The following is a 20,429-nucleotide window of genomic DNA, read 5'->3' on the forward strand; positions in this document are numbered from 1 at the left end:
CTCCATTGTCAAACATCAGCCAGAAAGATCACAAATACCCTACCTATATTATGGCTGGCACAGAGCTCCCTTTGTGATGTTACAAAGATCCCCAGGCATTTAAAACAGTCTCTAGCTACCCTGAGAGTCTTTGCGGTAATGATGACAGGTCTCACAACCCTTGCCAGGCTGGTCATGTGTAAAAGGATATTGTCAGCACAAAGCTATATCTTTTCCTCTATTTTATCTAGCGCTGAGAAACGGACCCTCCCCATACCGGGGTGTAACCCCCACCTTGCACGCCAGCAATTCTACCATGAGGACAAACAGGAGTGGGGACAGACGACACACTGTCTGGTTCCCCTCTCTATCGGGAATTCAGATAATATCTGTCTGTTTACTCTGACTGCTGCAGTTGTGCTTTTATAGAGCACTGCCACCCACTTTCTGAACTGCAGACCAAAGCCAAACTTTAATAGCGTCTGTTTAAGGAATGGGCAGTGGACCGCGTTAAATGCCTTTTTGGCATTGAGAAATAAAAAGGCATACAGTGTTTGTTGATTCTGCACTGTTGTTAGCCAGTTATGGGTACAACTCAGGCTCAAGCGCTTTGACCAACCGGGCTGATCGCTATGTATTAAAGAAGGAAAACCTTGCAGAAGCCGCATGGCCAGGATGGTGGCCAATAATGAAGTCTTGACATTTAGTAACCAGATCGGGCTGTAGGACTCACACCACTCCCTGGGTTTCTCTTCCTTGGGGATCACCATGATAGTAGCTCCTCAGAGGTCTGGGGGATTTCTTCTTGTTCCCGAGGCTCATGGAACATATTCAAAAGATGGGAACTGTGACATTCCACATGCTAGTTTTTATTGTTACATATGCTCTGTTTGCCTTTTCCTGTGTATTTTGGTCCTTGTATATTATTGTGGTAGTTGGTATGTTCTGGCCCCCCTGCTCCAGCTCTTTGCATTATCTGGAATGCTCCTGGTGTTCTATTCTGTTGGGAGCTGGATGAGCTGTGTACAGGTGTGGCTGGAGTTTCCTTCTACTACTCATCTTAGAAGAATAAAAGAAGATTTGTCTTCAAAAGGATCTCCTCTTCTTTCTTTCCCATCACATCAAACTCCAAAATGTTGGCGACGAGGATGGGATCCCTGACTATCTGAAGGAAACTTAAACACTCTGCTTTTGGACCTTTAAGTTTGAAAGGTACTGTTAATGGATTCAGGAGTTACTGAGACTTTATACTATTACTTTTAATTTTTATTTTTAGAACATTCGCTCTGTGTATGTTTTATTTTTTTTCTTCTCTCATTTTACCGGCATCTTGTCCTTATTGCCGTTACTGCTAGCGTCCCATTTCCTTGACAACGCTACAACTCGAGCGCGTCCCGCTGAATGCACTCGAGCACTTCGCTTGCAGCGTGGCGGCTCTCGCTGCTTTGTTGTTCGACGAGACTACAATTTGAGCGCGTCCCGCTGAGTGCACTCGAGCGCTTCGCTTCCAGCGCCTTTGTTGTTTGTGCCGCCCGAGGCTACTTTGTTTGTTCTAACACGGCTCGACCGCGTCCTGCTGGATGCATCATCGTGTTGTTGGCAGGATACACAGCTGCACCAGCTCTTTCTAAAGTCTGCGCACAGGCTCTCGCTGTCTTCCGTTCTTGCTGTCTTCTAGTTTCCATCGCTCTCAAATGTACAAACAACAGCGAGTCCTTAACCATCGGGCTAGGAGATACACAGATATTGATCTTTCTGCTCTACAATTCAAATCGTACCGATCAGATATCCTGCTTGGCAATTATTTCCACTCTATTACAGCCGTTAATTTCTATTTTACACAGAGCATTTTCTCCTTTCAATAGGAGGTAAAGCAGTACGGAAAGTGATTTTTTGTGTTTTTTTTTCTTTTCTCAACAGTGTTTTTTTGATGATGCAAAACATTACACCACCACCATTTTTCTTCTCCTTACCAGGTGATCCACCTATTCCATGGAACAAATGGAAAAAAGTTTTTTCTTACCTATATTTGTGTTTGTGGCAGCAATTTATCGGCAGACAGGAAGACCTCTGTTCTACTACATTGTCTGGGGGCGGAGGGCCTGGAGATTTTGGAGACTTTACCTTCTATCAATATTTCGGACGGCGCAGATGGAGACACTGCTTTAAATGAATTTGATCTTACTTTACTTAAATTGGATAGACACTATCTACCTAAAATATCTATAATTCTACAAAGGTACTATTTTGGGAAATGCAAACAGACTGACACGGAATCTGTTGAAGATTTTGTAACAAAGCTACGTAAGTTAGCTGCTCAGTGCAAGTTTGGAGACAACCTGGATGAACGCATACAAGATCAGTTCATGCTGGAATGCAGAAGTGATGAAATAAGAGAAACTTTATGGTCAAAAGGCGATCCCACTCTGGAGGAAGTATTGGTAGAGGTTAAACAAATTGAACATTCAGAAAGTTGTATTGATGACCTGAGGAAATCGAAAATGGCTTCTCATACCATTCAGTCAGTAATACTAAGCTGAAACCTAGGGGAATTACTGCTATAAAGCAAAACATTTTGTGTTTCAGATGCAATGCTTCGTCACATCTCACCAATAGCAAAGATTGTCCTGCCTTTAATGTAGTATGTAATAAGTGCGGGAAGAAAGGTCATTTTGCTAGGTGTTGCAAATCTCTTGAAAAGAAGGTCATAAAAGTTCACAAAGTCGATTGCGGAGGAGAGGATGATGAGAGGAAAAGTTTCATTTTACAAATTGTTAATGATGTGAACTACGTTCGCAATGACCAGTGTGAGTACCCTACTGATTTTGTGGAGGTGGATGGTGTTACAGTTGCTATAATGATGGACTCAAGGGCAAAGTTGACTTTGGTTTCAGACTCTGATTTTACGAAGTATTTTCAGAACAAAATGATACTTCATGCCCCTGATGTAACACAGTTCAGTTATGGCGGTAAACCTATAGAGTTAAAGGGGTACTTTAATGCTAAAATTGTTTTCAAGGGTAACACCATTGAAGGAAAAGTGTATGTGCCTGTGGTGGGTGATACTATACTAAGTTGACCACATCAAAAGTTATTGGGAATTATACTAAATCCCAACCCGGTCCCACAAGTACAGGTACAGAATGTCTGTAATTGGGGTGAAGAATTGATGAGTGAGTTTCCGGATGTATTTAGGAGTAAGGTTGGTTGCATTAAGGGATACAAACATCGGATAGTACTCAAAAAGGATGCTTTACCAGTTGCATGTAAAGTAAGGAATATTCCTTTTAGCATTCGCTGAAAAGTGAAAGAAGAACTTGATAGGTTACTAGCTGAGGGCATTATTGAGCAGGTTGAGGCAGCAGAATGGGTCACTCCCATTGTAGTCACAACTAAAAGCAATGGAGACATTAGATTGTGTGTGGACTTATGCAATCTCAACAAGATGGTTGTAGAAGATAGGTCTCCCTTACCCAACATAACCGAGATGGTCAGTTCCTTGGGTAAGGCTAAATACTTTGCCACCCTTGACCTGAGTTCAGCATATCATCAGGTGCAGTTCTGTGATGAGTCCAAATTACTCACGTCATTCATCACGTCTTTTGGAGTTTTCAAGTTCAATAGGATGCCCTTTGGACTCTGTTCAGCGGCATCTGTGTGTTTCAAAGATTAATGGATGAAATTCTAGGGGATATTGCTGGGGTGAAATACTTTCAAGATGACGTTCTTATTTTTTCTAGTACCATTGAACAACATAAGGAACTGGTGAAGAAAGTACTCAGTATATTTGAATTGAAGGGTATTACTTTGAAAGGGCCAAAATACAAGTTTTTCAAAACAGAAATTTCCTATTTAGGTCATGTGATATCTGGTGACGGAGTCAAACCTAAAGATGAGCTGGTGAGATCAATTCTTAATCTGTTGCCTCCTGAAAATAAGAATGAAGTTCAAGGTTTTTTTTGGAATGGTATAATTTTACGCCAGGTTCATACCAAACTTAGCCAAAAGGAGTTGTTCGATTAGAAGTTTACTCAAGAAAGGTGCTAAATTTATTTGGGATACTGAATGCCAAAAGGAATTTGATGATCTAAAAAGGGCTTTGTCGTCAACTCAATCCCTGGGCAGTTTCCAACCTGGTCTGCCCTGCGTAATCACTACAGATGCCTCAGAGAAAGGTTTAGACTGTGTCTTAAAGCAGTTTATTGATGGTAGAGATATTATCATTGCTTTTGCCTCGCGTGCTTTGCGTGGTGCAGAGTGCAAGTACTCCACGATTGAAAAGGAAGCTTTAGCTATTTTCTGGGCTATCAAAAAATTTCGACAGTTTCTTTGGGGTACAGTCTTTGAAGTGCAATCTGACCACAAACCCCTGCATGAAATGTTTGAGAAGAAGGGTTTGGATAATGTCTCTACTCGCATTTGTAAGTGGATTGTTGAGCTCCAAGATTTTCAATTTTGTGTAAGGTATGTCCCAGGATGTGAGAACAGACCAGTGGATTGTTTATCCAGAATGAAGATATGTGTCTTAGAGGAGAATAACTGTGATACTTCATGGTGGGTTGATGAGGATGTTAGAGTTTGTAGTATCACTGATGGTTGTGTATCTGAAGAAGAGTGGAAACGAGAGTTGAATGATGATGAAGAATTACTAGAAATCAAGAACTTGCTGTCAACTGGAGTACGTCCTGGCAATGGTGTGAAATTTAATGAACATTTCAGGAAAATTTGGCATGAACTTTCCATACAAAAATAGTATCATTGCTAGAGGGTGTACGTTGGTTCCACCATGTAAGTTACGATAGCGACTAATTGACATGGCACATGGTGGTCATCATGGCATATGTAAGACTAAAGAGTGTATGCGTAGTGTTAATATAATTTAATAGAAAGTGCAGTAAACAAAGATCTGATTTGTCAAAGAAAAAGAAAACTAAGATATGATGCTCGTAAGTCTGTAAGAGACATACATGTTGATGTAGGTGATTCAGTCAAGATCAGATTACCATTCAAAGTGGGAAGTGGACAATCACATTACAGCAAAGTTTTTAAAATTGTTAAAATATTTAAAGGTGCTATTAAGGTAGATGATGGTCGCATTTGGAATCTTAATAGGGTTGTTAAAGTAAATTGATCTAGTATTTATTCTCTAAGGGATATATATATTTTTTGTTTTGAGGGGGAAGGGTGGTGTGACATTCCACATGCTAGTTTTTATTGTTACATTGTTATATGTGCTATGTTTGCCTTTTCCTGTGTATTTTGGTCCTTGTATATTATTGTGGTAGTTGGTATGTTCTGCCCCCCCCAGCTCCAGCTCTTTGCATTATCTGGAATGCTCCTGGTGTTCTATTCTGTTGGGAGCTGGATGAGCTGTGTACAGGTGTGGCCGGAGTTTCCTTCTACTACTCATCTTAGAAGAATAAAAGAAGATTTGTCTTCAAAAGGATCTCCTCTTCTTTCTTTCCCATCACATCAAACTCCACAGGAACCCACTAAGCTCTGGTATGACAATTCTTGAACTTCGTAAGACAATACATTCTTTAGTAATAAACAGCTAATCTTTTACATTCTTGAACTTCTGAGATTTGCAGTGACGTGTGAACAGTCGAGTGTGTTACCAGGAATGATGTGCAATAATGTCCTTCAGTATCAAACGTCACTGCCTTTGTTTTTTGCAGTAACAATTTGTTCCAGAGAAATAGCAGCAGGGGTATTTGACTTTATGATTAAGTTAATGTAGGCTCCAGCCTCTTTGGAAGGGGTACCATGACACTGTACTGGCACCCGTGAAAAGTAGTCAGCAGGGTTTTGATCTTTCCCTGGTTGGTCATTTCAGTGGCGTTCTTAATTGCATGTTTTACTGTCTTTAAGCTTTGTTCCTATTTGTGTGATCAGTAAAATGGAACATTTCTTTTTGTTCAGTCTCTAAAGGGAGCATTTACTATGGCAAATTCACACATGTATCAAGAACAGTAACTGGTCATGCCAAGGAATGACTATAGCATGGTAATATCTTGTGAGGATTGGTGGCTGACAAGGATTGTACTTTAGCTAGACCAGGCGTCATAACCGCTTCAGAAAAGATATGGCTAAAGAACGTGAGTTTTGTATTTTGGAACTTACACTTCTCTGCATTCAAGGTCAGAAATTCATCAGCAAGTGACAAACCTTTGTAAGGGCTTTATCATTTGTGTGGCCCCAAAGACAAATATATTATCACTGTAGTTGAAAGTATTCATGAAAGGTTGTATAATATGTAGAATGAGATCTTGAAAACATTCTGCAGCTGATGACACGCCAGTACTTAGGACCTCATTAAGAGCTTGGCAGTCTCACCGCTGGACCACTAAACTTGTGGGGAGGACCCCACCACCTCCAGTTCGACATGCATATGTTTTTCTGAAGTAAACATCTTTCTCACTTTCACTTGCCACTGAATGTGAAGAACTCTTGGACGAAGATTTGGATGATGATCAGCTTTGTTTAGTGTTAATTTGCTTCAGCTGATGTTGCAACTTGGCCTTGTGGGCGCATGTAGAACGTTGTTTCTGGAACATTTGGGCATTCATTTTGTGTTCCATGAATGACGCTCTTAGTTATTCCTTTGCCTTGCAAACCGTTACAAAATGTTTTTCTTTTCTCCACAGCCATTCCATATTTGTCCCTAAAACAAAAATCCTCATCTGAAGCACAGATTCTTATGTTTTGGAAATATTACGTTGTGTCTTTCGTCCTTATGTTTTTGCTCACTTTTAATGTTCATGACTGACTAACTGTGGGCAACTCCAGCCTTCATGTAAGCAGCTTGTCAATCTGCACGTTCCTCAGCTCTAGAAGCCATGAGTCCTCGCTCCAGACTCAGGGCCTCTTTTACAAGGCCTTTGCGCCACCAATCCATTTTTTTTTTGACGCAGTAGCAGCAGTGCTTTACACTGCTCCAGATTTACAAACTGACGCATTGGTCCAATGCGCCAGTTTGTAAATCCTTGCGTCACATTATACCTGTCCCAGGTATAATGTATGTGGGGCAGGCATTCCCACAGAAAAAGCCATGCAGAACTGACACAGTGAAATTTGCAACATTTCACTGCGTCATTCTGCGACTTCACTGCATCAGAAGTTTACCGGCTGCTCAGCGCAGGCATAAAATTGATGCAGGGCTTTTTTTCTATGGGGGCCTCCTCGCATTGCTGGAATAGCATAATGTTTTTACACTAGTTCAGCAATGCGTGAGTTTAGCGCCAACATATGCGCCATGGAGCTCTGTATTGTAAATACATCACATCCATGGCATCTTTAGGGGATCGTAGGGCAGTGCAAGAAATGTGTCGCATCGGGCCGATGCATAAGATTCTTGTAAATGAGGCGCTAAGGGGCATATTTATACTCCGTTTGCGCCGGATTTGCGTCGTTTTTTTTAACGCAAATTCGACGCAAAACTAACTCCATATTTATACTCTGGCGTTAGACACGTCTAGCGCCAAAGTCCATGGAGTTTGCGTCACTTTTTAGCGTGGACACCTACTTTGCGTTAATGATATGCAAGGTAGGCGTTCCCATCTAAAAAATGGACTCAGAGGCATGTGCGCCGTATTTACACTCCCGGGCAAAAATCACGCCCGGGAGTGGGCGGGTCAAAAAAAATGACGTCCAGCCGCTTTTGCGTCGTTTTTTAGCGCCTGGTCAGGACAGGCGTTAAGGGACCTGTGGGCTCGGAAGGAGCCCAGAGGTGCCCTCCCATGCCCCCAGGGACCCCTCCTGTCACCCTTGCCCACCCCAGGAGGACGCCTAAGGATGGAGGGACCCATCCCAGGGAACATAAGGTAAGTAATGGGCATGGCCATTGGGCAAGGGGGCATGACTCCTGTCTTTGCTAAGACAGGAGTCATTTCAATAGGGGTTGGGAGTTAAAAAAAATGGCGCAAATCGGGTTGAGGCAAAAATTTTGCCTCAGCCTGACTTGCCCCATTTTTTGGTGCCCAAGCTCCATATTCCCCTACGCCGGTGCTGCCTGGTGTACGTCATTTTTTTTCACGCACACCAGGCAGCTCCGCCGGCTAACGCCGGCTAATGTCATTGAATAAATACGGCGCCCGCATGGCACTTCAGAATGGCGTTAGCCGGCGTTAACTTTTTTGACGCACAACTGCGTTGGCGCAGTTGTGCGTCGAAAAGTATAAATATGTATATATTTACTCAGCATTCATTATCTAAATTAATCTGACAAACAGCCATTCTTGGAAATGACCCTTTCTACTGGGTTATCCCCAAACCTTTTGCCTTTTTCCTCCTATTTTTCTGACCATCTTTTTGTAGGCCTTAGGGCTATAAGCACTTTACCAGTGCTGAAGTGCATGTGCTTCTCCCCTAAAACATGGTAACACTGGTGTATCCACAATTCATTTCATTTACATGTAAGTCTCTTGTAGTGTGGTACACCATGTACCCAGGCCTATAAATTGAATGCTGCTAGTGGGCCTGCAGCACTGATAGTGTCACCCACTTAAGTAGCCCATAAACAAGTCTCAGGCCTGACATTGCAGAGCCTATGTGTGCAGTCTCTCTGCTATCCTGACTTGGCATAAATCCTCTTGTCAAGCCTCAGACTTCAGTTTTGCTACATATAAGTCACACCAAAAATAGGCCCTAGGTAGCCCATGGGGCAAGGTGCCATGTAAACAGAAGGCAGGACATATACGTTTAAGTTTTCATGTCCTGGTAATGAAGAACTCCCAAAATTGTTTTTCATTACTGTGAGCCCTGCCCCTCTCACAGGCCAGCATTGGGAATTCAGTCACAAGTCAGTCACAAGTCAAGCTTTATTCGGTCAATTAACCATGAAAGCATCACATACATTAAAAGAAAAATTTCATCTCATTTTATAATCTGTACAATGATTTAATAATTTTATAAAAAAAAAACAAAAAACACATAAATAAATACATACATGTGATAACAGAGTATTCATCTAAAATCCTGCCTGGGCACGCTTCGTGGGTCCTTGATTGAAATGGTGATCACGTATATGCCATGCTGCCACTAAAAACTTGCTGACTGCTAAAATTAATTAATTTGATCTATGGCTTTTTTAAAACCCTTATTGCTATACTGCAGTTTTCCAGCCCCATTTCCCTACAGGTTTTTCGAATCCATATTGACTGTGGAAAAAAAATATGTTGGGCAAAAAAACATAAAATATTCAACTGTTTCCGGGGCACCGCCAGAAGCCGGACATATATCTGAAGTAGTGATTGGCCCCCAGTTGCAAGTTAAAGACAACATTGGTAAGGACCCAAAACGGAATCTAGCACATAAACCTTTGCCCTGTAGATCTAGTATAATATCTTAATAGGATTCATACTGCGGAAACCACTTAAAATCAGTAAAAAAATTAGATAATCGACCATGAGTTTTACAACAAATATAATTGTTCCATACATTGGACCAGGAAGCTGATTTCAAAGCAGTTTTATGGGATTTCACTAATTTTTGGGGATTCTCCCAATAATCTCCAAACCCCAAGATACAAAACCAATTGGACACATATTTAATCCAAGGAATAATAGCTGCATTTGGTCTCTTTAGCAGGTCAAGCAATGATGCTTTGTATAAATCCAATTCAGGGTGGTCCAAATCCTTATCCAATATAATAGAGGTCATAGGAAAATTAAATCAGCTACATGGTTTAGCCCCAAATCAAGAAACATTGGGATCAGTGGTGTACTTCGGGGGCACACTATCAAAGCCCTCGCAAAATTGTTTTCTCCCACAGTTATATTTGTACATACATAGCTTTATTGGTTACTTTCAACCCTAAAAGCAAAACAACCACCGGTAGAAAGATAAAAGATAAGTAAAAATTATGTTAAAAAGGAAATAAGAGGAATAAAAAAGAACATCCTTTACGGCCTTAAAACACATAAAAACCAAACACCTAATCTCCTACTGACTGTCATTTAAATCAATCATGGGGTATTGTTCCAGTCTAGGTGTGTGGTTAAAATTTGATGACTAAAACATTCCATTGTCAGTTTTTCATGTTGTCCTTATTTGGAAGTAAGTTCCGCATCAGCAACTTTCCCCAAGTGATAAGTACGTACATGCCAGGCAGCTGTAATGTACCTACTAACCGCACAGGGCAAGGGGGGGGAACTTTCCCTCATCAGAATTCTTAAGGCAACAATACAATGTCTTACCCCCACATTCCTACACACTGGCCGTAACCACTTTCGACGCGCAATCAAATAGGCAGGACATAAAAACATAAAATGTACAATGGATTCTGGATTAAGAGTACAGCTCGGACATAAATCAGATCTTGTAGTTGCACTCCACTTACTGCCATATGATTTGAGAGGCAGACAACCATATCTGAACTGGATATATAAACTCTTACTTAATGGGTCAAGAATTATATCCATAAAAGATTCAAAAGACGGATACCATTTAAAATCAAAAAATTGTGAGGTCAATCTGCCGTGAGTAAGGCACAGCAGATAGTTTTCCCTGACGTAAGTCCAGTATACCGTTTTCAAATGATTCTTCTGCTCCTTCCTTATACTTTCTGGATGACTCCATAGCTCACTAAGACCCAATTTGTGAAACCATTTAGAGATGTGATTAAACCAGGGAATGGTGAGTACATTAGGTCTATCCAAGATGTCTTGGATAGACTCCTTGTATGTAGATAACTCAGGGGTGGACCAAACACGGACCCAAAAAAGCAGAGGTCGTAGGGCAACTACATCTGTGATGCGTGGAAGGTCAAGGTCCCAAAACAATGGCAGCAGTGGGGTACTGCGAGGGCAGGCCAAAGTAGACCTCACGAAATTGTTTTCCCCCACTGCAAGCCTGCCAGTGTTTGACGACCCCCAAATTTCTGCCCCATAGACCGCAGCACTTTGTGCCTTTGCTCTATAAATTTTAATAATTGGAGTAATCACTCTCTCAGAAGTAGACTTATGAAAACGAAGAATGGCTCCAGATGACTGTACCAGGCGAGCCAAACTTTTGTCGATTTGGGCCCCCCAATGCAGATTGTTGCTGATTCTCACCCCCAAGTAATCTATAGATTTTACCAAACCTAGGGGCGTTCCATTGTAAAATATTGAATATCTCTTGGTGGGGCCACAACCCAAAGTCATGAGTTTAGTTTTGCTATGGTTAAGTTCCAGACCGTAGTCACCGCAAAACGAACTGAACTTGTCCATGAGTACCTGGAGGCCCATAGGGGTTCTGGAGATCAAGAGAGAATCATCGGCAAATAACAAAATTGGAATTTTATGGTGATTCAAAGATGGGGCGTCATTTTGACAATTGGACACGACTTGCACCACCTCATTGATGAACAGTGTAAATAGCGTTGGGGCAAGAACGCAACCCTGGCGCACTCCTCTCTTGATGTCTATTTTGTCTGTGAGTTCCCCCTGATTGCCCCATCTTACTTGTGCAAATGTTTTTTCATGTAATCTTTGGATTAAATGCACTAAGTTCCCTGGGATACCAATTTTGTACAATACTTCCCACAGTTTCTCTCTTGGGACAAGATCAAATGCAGATCTTAAGTCTACGAAAGCCACATAGAGTTTTTGCTTAGATAAGGTGACATACTTCCAGAACAGTAATGACACCCTGAAAACTTGGTCCATAGTATTAGTTTTGGGCCGAAACCCAGCCTGTAAAGGAGATAAAATTTGCTGGTCTTGAATCCAGTCAGTAAGCCTCACTAAGACTTGTTTGGCAAACGTCTTCTGAAGGATATCAATAAGGCTAATAGGTCGATAATTTACAGGCAACCCTGTATCACCCTTTTTATAGATCGGTATTATTTCAGCACCGTGCCAAGACTCTGGAATAGGGCTGCCAGCTGCTATGGCATTAGACAACAAATTGATATACCATGCCCATATCTTAGGTTCTGATTTGAACAAATCCCCTGGAATCTTATCCGGGCCAGGGGCTTTTGCTGGCCTCAGAGAATCAATAGCAGCTGTGGTTTCAGCTAAGGTAAAAACAATTCTCTCAGTTGAGATCTTGTTAGCAGCCCAACACTCGACATGTGCAGGGTCCTCCAGAGCTTGCTGTACAGGCAAGGCATAGATTTCAGAAAAGTAGGACACCCATCTTTCGGGCTGTATATGCAACCCAATATCGTCCTTACCCCTTTTCGAACTGGAGGTCAACAACCGCCAAAAAGAGCTATCATCTTTACTTTGGGCTGCTGCAAGCAGTTTCTGCCATGTCTCATTCTCCCAGTCTCTTTTGGCTCGCTTCAGGGCATTGGCATACCTACAACGAGCCTCTTTAATAGCCGCATGCGTAGAATTTTTAACAGCCTCTTTTAAGGTGGATCTTGCTTGCGCACAGTCCTGATTATACCAGTCCCTGCGAAGGGTGTCAGCGGGTCTCAATTTAATGGAAGTTTCCTTATAGAAGATACCCTGAAGGGAATCGACCATCTTAGTGTGGATCGCCATAATAGGAATATCCAAGGATTCTTGATCTTCATAATCTACAAAGAGTTTTAAAAAAGATGAATAAATTTCCCCAATTAAGTACGGGTTACATTCAACCTTTGGCCAGCAGACCCTAGAGCGTCTATGGTTCAAATGAGGGAATGGAACATTAGTAATCCTTAAGTGCTGGACTCTTAAAAATGCCTGATTAGTCAATACAAGACACAAAGGATTATGATCACTATCCAAGCGAGGTAGAATTTCCATATCAAGTGAACTTGACCATAGCCTAATGTCCAAAAGAATGTAATCAATAGTACTAAAGGAAAGCCCTCGCTTGAAAGTAATGGCTCGCTCTGAGTCAGATTTAGTGCGGCCATTGCATTCTCTCAGGCCATAGTTCAGGCAAAGGGAAGACATCTGGAATGCAACACAGGAAACAGGCGAAAGTACCATTTCTTTAGATTGGGGAATACCCCAATGTTCGTCCTCCTCAGTAGTCAGATTGCTAATGGAGTTGTCCAACACAAAAGAACAATTAAAATCACCTGCTATAATCAAAAAAACTGAAGGGTCCAAAGCGTCTATGTAGTCCGTCAACTGAGAAAGAACAATTGAATCAGACCCACGGGGAACAGATCTAGCATAAATATTCAAAACTATAATTTTGAAGCCAGGACGGAATGTAAGTTGCACACCCAGCAGATCAAAGGAGTTAAACTTTATCACAGAGTGATCACATTCTAACTTATTGTTCAGTAAAATCATTAAACCTCCTATCTGTCTTCCGAATCCACCAGAGGCAGGTTGGGCAGCAGAGAAATAGGTTGTAAAGCCTTGTAAGGATAACTGTTCTTTAGTCCATGTCTCCTGGAAGAGACAGATATCTTGTTTGTTTACAAGGCTTACCCATTCCGGGTCATCCAGTTTTTGCTTGATTCCAGCTACATTCCAGGACATGATGTTAATTTTAGGAGATGGAGATATTGACTTTGTTCTCATAGGTAGGGCAGGAGTCGAAGTCCCTATAAATTGACACACATCATTTACTGTTTTTGGAAGCACTGTACAGGGGGCGGACAGTCAGTCCAATTCAGAGAGTGAGGGGGAAGGGTTCTCATATTTAGAAGTAACAGAATTATCTGGGGAGGGAATAGCCCCAGCTGCTATAGTTCCGGATGTACAACATTCTCTGGATAGCGGGGCCCCTGGCGGCTGACTGCTAAGTCTAAGATTCGATACCCTACCAATACATAGTGTGCGTGTCCGTGCATCAAAGGCCAGGAGATCTTTAGCTAGACTATAATCATTAAAGAGAATCGAGATGTAATCAAATTCTGACCCTAACTGGTTATGTCTGTGGGCCTCACATATATCAGACCGGATGACAGAGCGGCAATTCCTCTGTGAACGAATCCAGTGAATCACTTTGTTAATTAGTGAATCACTCGACTCTCCGTTACCCTGAGGTAACTTTGGTACCCTAGTTAAATAGATAGTCGCGGCTTCCCTCCTCCTTCTGGACCTTTGATTAGGGACGTGCGTCTGCAATAATGTCATATGATCAGGATTAATGGCAGGACGGGGACTAACACAGCAGCTTACTACCGAGGATGTTCCTCCTGGATTAAACTGAGAAGTTTTTGGACGTGAAATAACTATATCTCCCCGTCCAAGAATTAATCCACCCTTATTAACACCTGATTGAGACTTTCGCTCATATGCGGAAGACATGGATTGAGAAACAAACCTACCATTCCTGCCACATGTTGGGGAATTATCATTAATACACCTAACGGTGTTATGTGTAGAGGAAGATGTCACTTTGTCACCTAAACTGAGGGGACTGGGTTTTGTGGAATCCATCAGAAGATCAGACGAGGGGACAGACTTATAGGGCACATTACAGTTACAACCAGACTTTTGGCCCTGAAGTCCAGCAATTTTGTTCATCAAAGTTACCAATAGACTTTTAACATCATCTAATTTCAGAGAAATAATATCCAACTGGGAAACTTCATTGTTGCCCATCTTTGCATCCAGAGAGTTTTTAACAGAACCTTCTTCGCATAAGATCTGTAAGTGACCAGGACTTACAGGATTTGAAGCCAAAACCGAGAACCTATTTGAACAAGGAATGGTAATAGGGGGAGGGGACGCGCACCTCACATGGGGTGCATCTTCTTCGGCTAGATGACCATTTGTCCCCACCAAGGGTGATGAGGTTTCCGGAGGTAAGGGGGTTACACCCTGGGATTGAGGAAAAGGGTGTAAATCAGCTTTAACCTCTATTCTATGTGACTGGGTTTTTTTCTTGAAGAGATCTGGGATCTTTTTGGAAAGAGTGGTATCTGGTCTAGAAGGACCAACAATGGAAGGACTCCTCAATATAGCCTCAACCTCTTCAAACAGTGAATCAATTGCTTTGAATTGCTGTAGTTTAGTGGTTGAAGATCCCTCCATTTTCCCGGCAGAACGTTTCTTGGGTTTTTTAACCCTAGATTGGGATACTGCTACCTCATCGGCCTTCCTCTTCCCCATGTCGACTGACCGGTGGCCTAGTAAAGTAGATAATTTTAACCACAATTATAAGAAGAAAATAGCCCAGCCCCAAAAAGCCTACTATCAAGTACAAATGATGTTGTAAGGAAAGGAAGCCCCTATAAAATAGGAGGTAATAGAAAATTACACCACTAGCAACAGAGGCCTCTATACCAGAACTAAATATAAAAAGAACATAATTTTAGGGGGGTGGCCCAGCCCAGTCTCCTCCTGGCGATGACGGGCGCAAGACGGGCCCGCCCTTGGCCCGGGCTTCGCCCGTGCGCCGCCCGCGCGCGTCCCGCGCAGCGGGAGCGCGAAGAAAAGTTTAAAGGGCTCCTGCCCTATCAGCTGTCTCCCCTTGTGATGGCGTTCCCCGCGCAGCGGGAGCGCGAAGAAAAGTTTAAAGGGCTCCTGCCCTATCAGCTGTCTCCCCTTGTGATGGCGTTCCCCGCGCAGCGGGAGCGCGAAGAAAAGTTTAAAGGGCTCCTGCCCTATCAGCTGTCTCCCCTTGTGATGGCGTTCCCCGCGCAGCGGGAGCGCGAAGAAAAGTTTAAAGGGCTCCTGCCCTATCAGCTGTCTCCCCTTGTGATGGCGTTCCCCGCGCAGCGGGAGCGCGAAGAAAAGTTTAAAGGGCTCCTGCCCTATCAGCTGTCTCCCCTTGTGATTGGGAATTCCATATATTACCTTTAAATTGTAATTCCTAATCTGAGAGGAGTGGCTGAATCATGTTTAGTACCATTGGAATGGTAATAAATTCTCTTTGCTGGTAAAGTCAGATTTATTATTACTATTTTAGAAATGTCTCTTTTGGAAAGTAGGCATATCTCTGCACTCACTGCCCTGTGTGCACACAGCCTATCTCCAATACACATTTGGTTTGGGCTAGGTGGCAGCTACACTTGTGCATTCGCTTCAGACACCCACAACACAGGCTATTCGGCCATATCTGCATTCATCTACATACTGTTGGATCTTCCTGGGGAGGAGGCTGGGAAGGGCTCACACAGGCTCACACTTTCACCAGAGTCCACACAAAGGGGCACCTGGAAGGAACTCTTTGTAGTCACTTCCCACATCAAAGACACTTTCTAGTATAAGTACTGGGTCCCTGACCCACTAAAATCAGTACACTTCTGAACTCAAGGAAATGCTTCTGGAGTAAAGACTGCTGGATGTCAGGTGTGCCACTCTGCCAGTAATAACTGCTCCCAGGAACTGCTGCCCTGCTTTGCTGTGCCTACCTGCTGATCTCTGCTCAGTAGCCTAAGACTCGCTCTCCAAAGCTAAAGTAACTCTTAGCAGCTTCTGCTTTCCTTTGCCACTTGCTAGTTTCAGTTAACCCGAGCAGCCCTGCCAAAATTCGCTACATGCTTCTGTGAAACTCCTTGTGTGACCCTCCTTTCTCTTGCCGGTCTCTACTTTCAGTGAAACCAAGTGGCCCAGCCAAACTTCGCCGAAGCTTCTGTGAACCGCCTGTAGCAGCCCTGCCATCCTTTGCCGCTTGCTGCTTATAGTCAGCCTGAGTGGCTCTGACAAACTTTGCTGCTTACATCTTGAAACACCCACATCTTGAACATGGCCTCAGCATCATTGTCCCGTAGACCCCGCCTGCTTCCCTGACAACTGTGTCTCAAGAATCATCCATCCGCTCCCCAAGAGGAGCACAACCAGAACAGTACTGTCATCCATGAAAATAAAGTGCACCTGTGCTGAGGAGTCCCCGGCACCACCCCCTTGATAGCTGCGTTTGCTCAGCAACTTTGCTATATACTCTTTCTTTTGAGTCTGCAAAACAAATACTTCGCTATTTACGAGTTGGATTGGTATCGTGCTGATCTTAAATTAACCAGATAAACCAACTTTATTTCTATACATTCGTGTGAAGTCTTTTTTTTGTGGTGTACCTCTGGTGGTTATTGCGTGTGTGTTGCATAAATACTTTAAACATTGCCTTCTAAGTGTGGCCTGATGCTCAGCGCCAACCTAGCAGAGGGTGAGCACAGGCTAATTTATGTTGTTTCATTGACTTGCCCTGACTAAGACTGTGGTCCCTGCTTGGACAGCGTCATACCTCTGCCAACCAGAAACCCAATTTCTAACAACAATCTATAATTCTAAGACATATAGGGCCAGATGTAGGAAACGTTTAGCGACTCGCAAACGGCAAAAATTGCCGTTTGCGAGTCGCTAAACGCGTTTCCCAATGCAGAAATGTATATTGCGAGTCGGTACCGACTCGCAATATGCATTTCGGAATCGCAAATAGGAAGGGGTGTTCCCTTCCTATTTGCGAGTCTGAGTGGTATGCAATACCATTTGCGACCGCGTACGCGGTCGCAAATGGTGTCGCAGTTAGCATCCACTTCAAGTGGATGGTAACCCACTCGCAAATTGGAAGGGGTCCCCATGGGACCCCTTCCACTTTGTGAATGGACCCAAAAATATTTTTTCAGGGTAGGTAGTGGTCCAAGGGACCACTACCTGCCCTGAAAAAAAAACGAAACTAAAGGTTTCGTTTTTTTTTTTAAGTGCAGCTCGTTTTCCTTTAAGGAAAACGGGCTACACTTAAAAAAAAAAAAACTGCTTTATTGAAAGCAGTCACGAACATGGAGGTCTGCTGACGACAGCAGGCCTCCATGTTTGCGAGTGCCTATACTCGCTATGGGGCCGCAATTTGCGACCCACCTCTAAATATTTATGAGGTGGGTCATTGCGACCCCATAGCGAGTCGCAGTCGGTGTCTGAGACACCGTACTGCATACCAATTTGTGACTTGCAAATTGCGAGTCGCAGGGACTCGCAATTTGCAAGTCGCAAATTGGTTCTTTGCTACATCTGGCCCATGGCTTCTTCATCATTAAAATAATGTTTGTTGATGATATCAACTCTCAACAAATTCATCAATTGTTTCACCAGCTCCTGACTGAAAATATATCTTTCATAATCAACTTTTGGCATTGGATTGAACTTGAGATTTAGTGCTTCTTTGATTTGACGGTATGATACTTCATCAGCATGTGGTGTTTATTACTTCTTTTATTCCTTCATCAGCAAGATTCTTGAGGCTTTAGGCAATATCTTTGTTATTTTTTTCTTCCAGTGCATTAATCAAATAATGAAAAGTTTCTGTCCAGACAGTCCATCTGTCACCAATAGTTTGCTTTCTGGCAGTATTGAATGGAATGGTGGTTTTAAGAAGGAAGCATCATTATAACCATTTGTGGAACTTACTGATGTTGCAAGCGGGGTTCTCTCCAGCACCGTCTGCTGTCCACTTGTACTGGCACCTTCATCACACATTGGCCACATGCTACTACCTGAATCGTCGCACCCGCTCGCTGCCTGTCAAGCGCTGTCTTCTTCTTTAGCGGTGAGTAGGGGGCCTTTTTTTCTTGCATGGGTTCCTCTTCCTTCTCACCTCTTTGCATTGTATGTAATGTACTAGTTTTCACTGCCTTTAGCGTTTCTTTGTATCGGGCTATCACTACATTTAGTGCTTCTTTGCACTCAGCCCCTAGCACTTTTCTCTACCTGGTTATCACTGCCTTTAGTGTTGTTGTTCCATATTGCTTATAGCTCTGTGTTGCATTGTGGTGCGGTATCTCTTTCAAGGCCTCACCAACAAGTTCCATGCCAATGAAACACAAATGTCTCTGTAGACCTTCATATTCTTCGAAAGCTTGTCACTGGCTGGAGTGGTGCTTTGACTCCACATACGCCAAACATTGATCTTCACTTCAACTGACCCACTTGTGGCATGCACAAGCAGTTTGCTAGGCTAATGCAAACTCTCTGGGAGACCACTATTGGTTCTTCAGGTTATGTATCCCCTACGTCGTCACCAGTTATAGCATCCTCCCCAGCCTAGGTTCTCATGAATGAACACGCCACACACAAAGCTTGATCTTACGCTTGACCTTGATCTTGCAAGGGCAAACTCATTCTAAAACATTCTAAACATGAAATCTATTCACCACAACTTATGTCACAGTTTGTGGAGTCCATCAGGAACAGAAAGATTACCATCTTTGCTAACTCACAAGACACTACACCACCCAAAGCAGAATGTTCAGGTTTAAGAGGGAAACATAGCTTAAAAGTATGGGGTTGAAGGGCAGCAACAGAAGGCAGAGCTGACATCAGGCTGTCATGCAGGGATACGCTCTGATGGGCGGTGATGTGGAGGAAAGTTTTGGCATTTTGGGATGGGAGCATTATGCAGCCAGTAGACTTGGTACAGCAGGAGTCCATGGAAACAAAGGGAATGCTGCAGTCAAGTGAAGTGTTTCCCACTTGGAGGCAAAGATCATCTGCTTATGCATGTGTACGAGCGGTTCGTTAATTGCCTTTTCTGGTCTCCAAATAGGTGAAATCACTGGTCAACCAAACAGTTGGAACAGGTGAGAGGTCACTCTCCAGGGGCCCCTTATAGTTACTAAGGCTAAGCTTACAAATTGAACCCATGGACATGAGGCACATGCCCGTCCAATCAAATGGGTAGTGGTTCAAGACATACGCCATTGTAGGAGGTGGCATCCGCCCCACATAAAGTTGGGTGCCTGGCAGTGTGGCTGGCATAGAACTGATGAAGTCACAAACAAGGTGAAGGAACAAGAAGCAGTAGCACCCAAAGAATGTTAACAATAGAAGATGTCCTTGTCAAAAATAAATATTACGATCTGCAATAGTCACTAGATCCTTCTTCCTTCTTTAATAGTGCCTGAGCAATATATTTAATTATTATTATAGAAGTCGAGCATGAAACAGGAAGTCATTGTGTGTCTCACGTGTTCTGGAAGAAAAACGTGCATCTACTGATACTGAAGTACATATACCACACTCCTACCTTTTTAGGAAGATTAAGGTTAACACCCTGCTTTATGGCAGAGCTAGGATGGTATATGCACCTACAGCACTACATACACTCTACCTATACTCCACACCCACCCCATCATTACTCTACACTCTACAACACCACTTTCACCTTATGCCAGCACCGACACCACAGTACACATTACACCAAAACCTCTACCTACATCTCCTCTTTACACCTGCACCACTACCCACAATTTACGTCTACCACAACACTTATACTTACCCCTGTACCTTATCTATATTTTCCTTATGAACTTTACTCTTGCTAAATGATGCATGCATTGTGTGGTTATATTACAGAATGCCAAATCATACATCATATGTACAAATTTAAATTAAAAATGTCAATTGTTTTTTCCCAGCTTGGGCTGCTACCTTTGTTCAGTAACAATTAGATAATGTCCCAGTTGTCAGTTATCTAGCTGAATAAAGAGCTGTATTGAGTGTCTCAGAGTTACCTTATTCTTCATGTGAAGCTGTTGCCTGAAATTTCCAGAACAATTTCCTCATGCACGTGTACATCATCAGAAGGCTATGAGAGACTGATTAAATATAACGCATCATGCCCTGTGGGCT

The sequence above is a fragment of the Pleurodeles waltl genome, chromosome 1_2 (genome assembly GCF_031143425.1).
Source record: "Pleurodeles waltl isolate 20211129_DDA chromosome 1_2, aPleWal1.hap1.20221129, whole genome shotgun sequence".
Classification (NCBI taxonomy): domain Eukaryota; kingdom Metazoa; phylum Chordata; class Amphibia; order Caudata; family Salamandridae; genus Pleurodeles; species Pleurodeles waltl.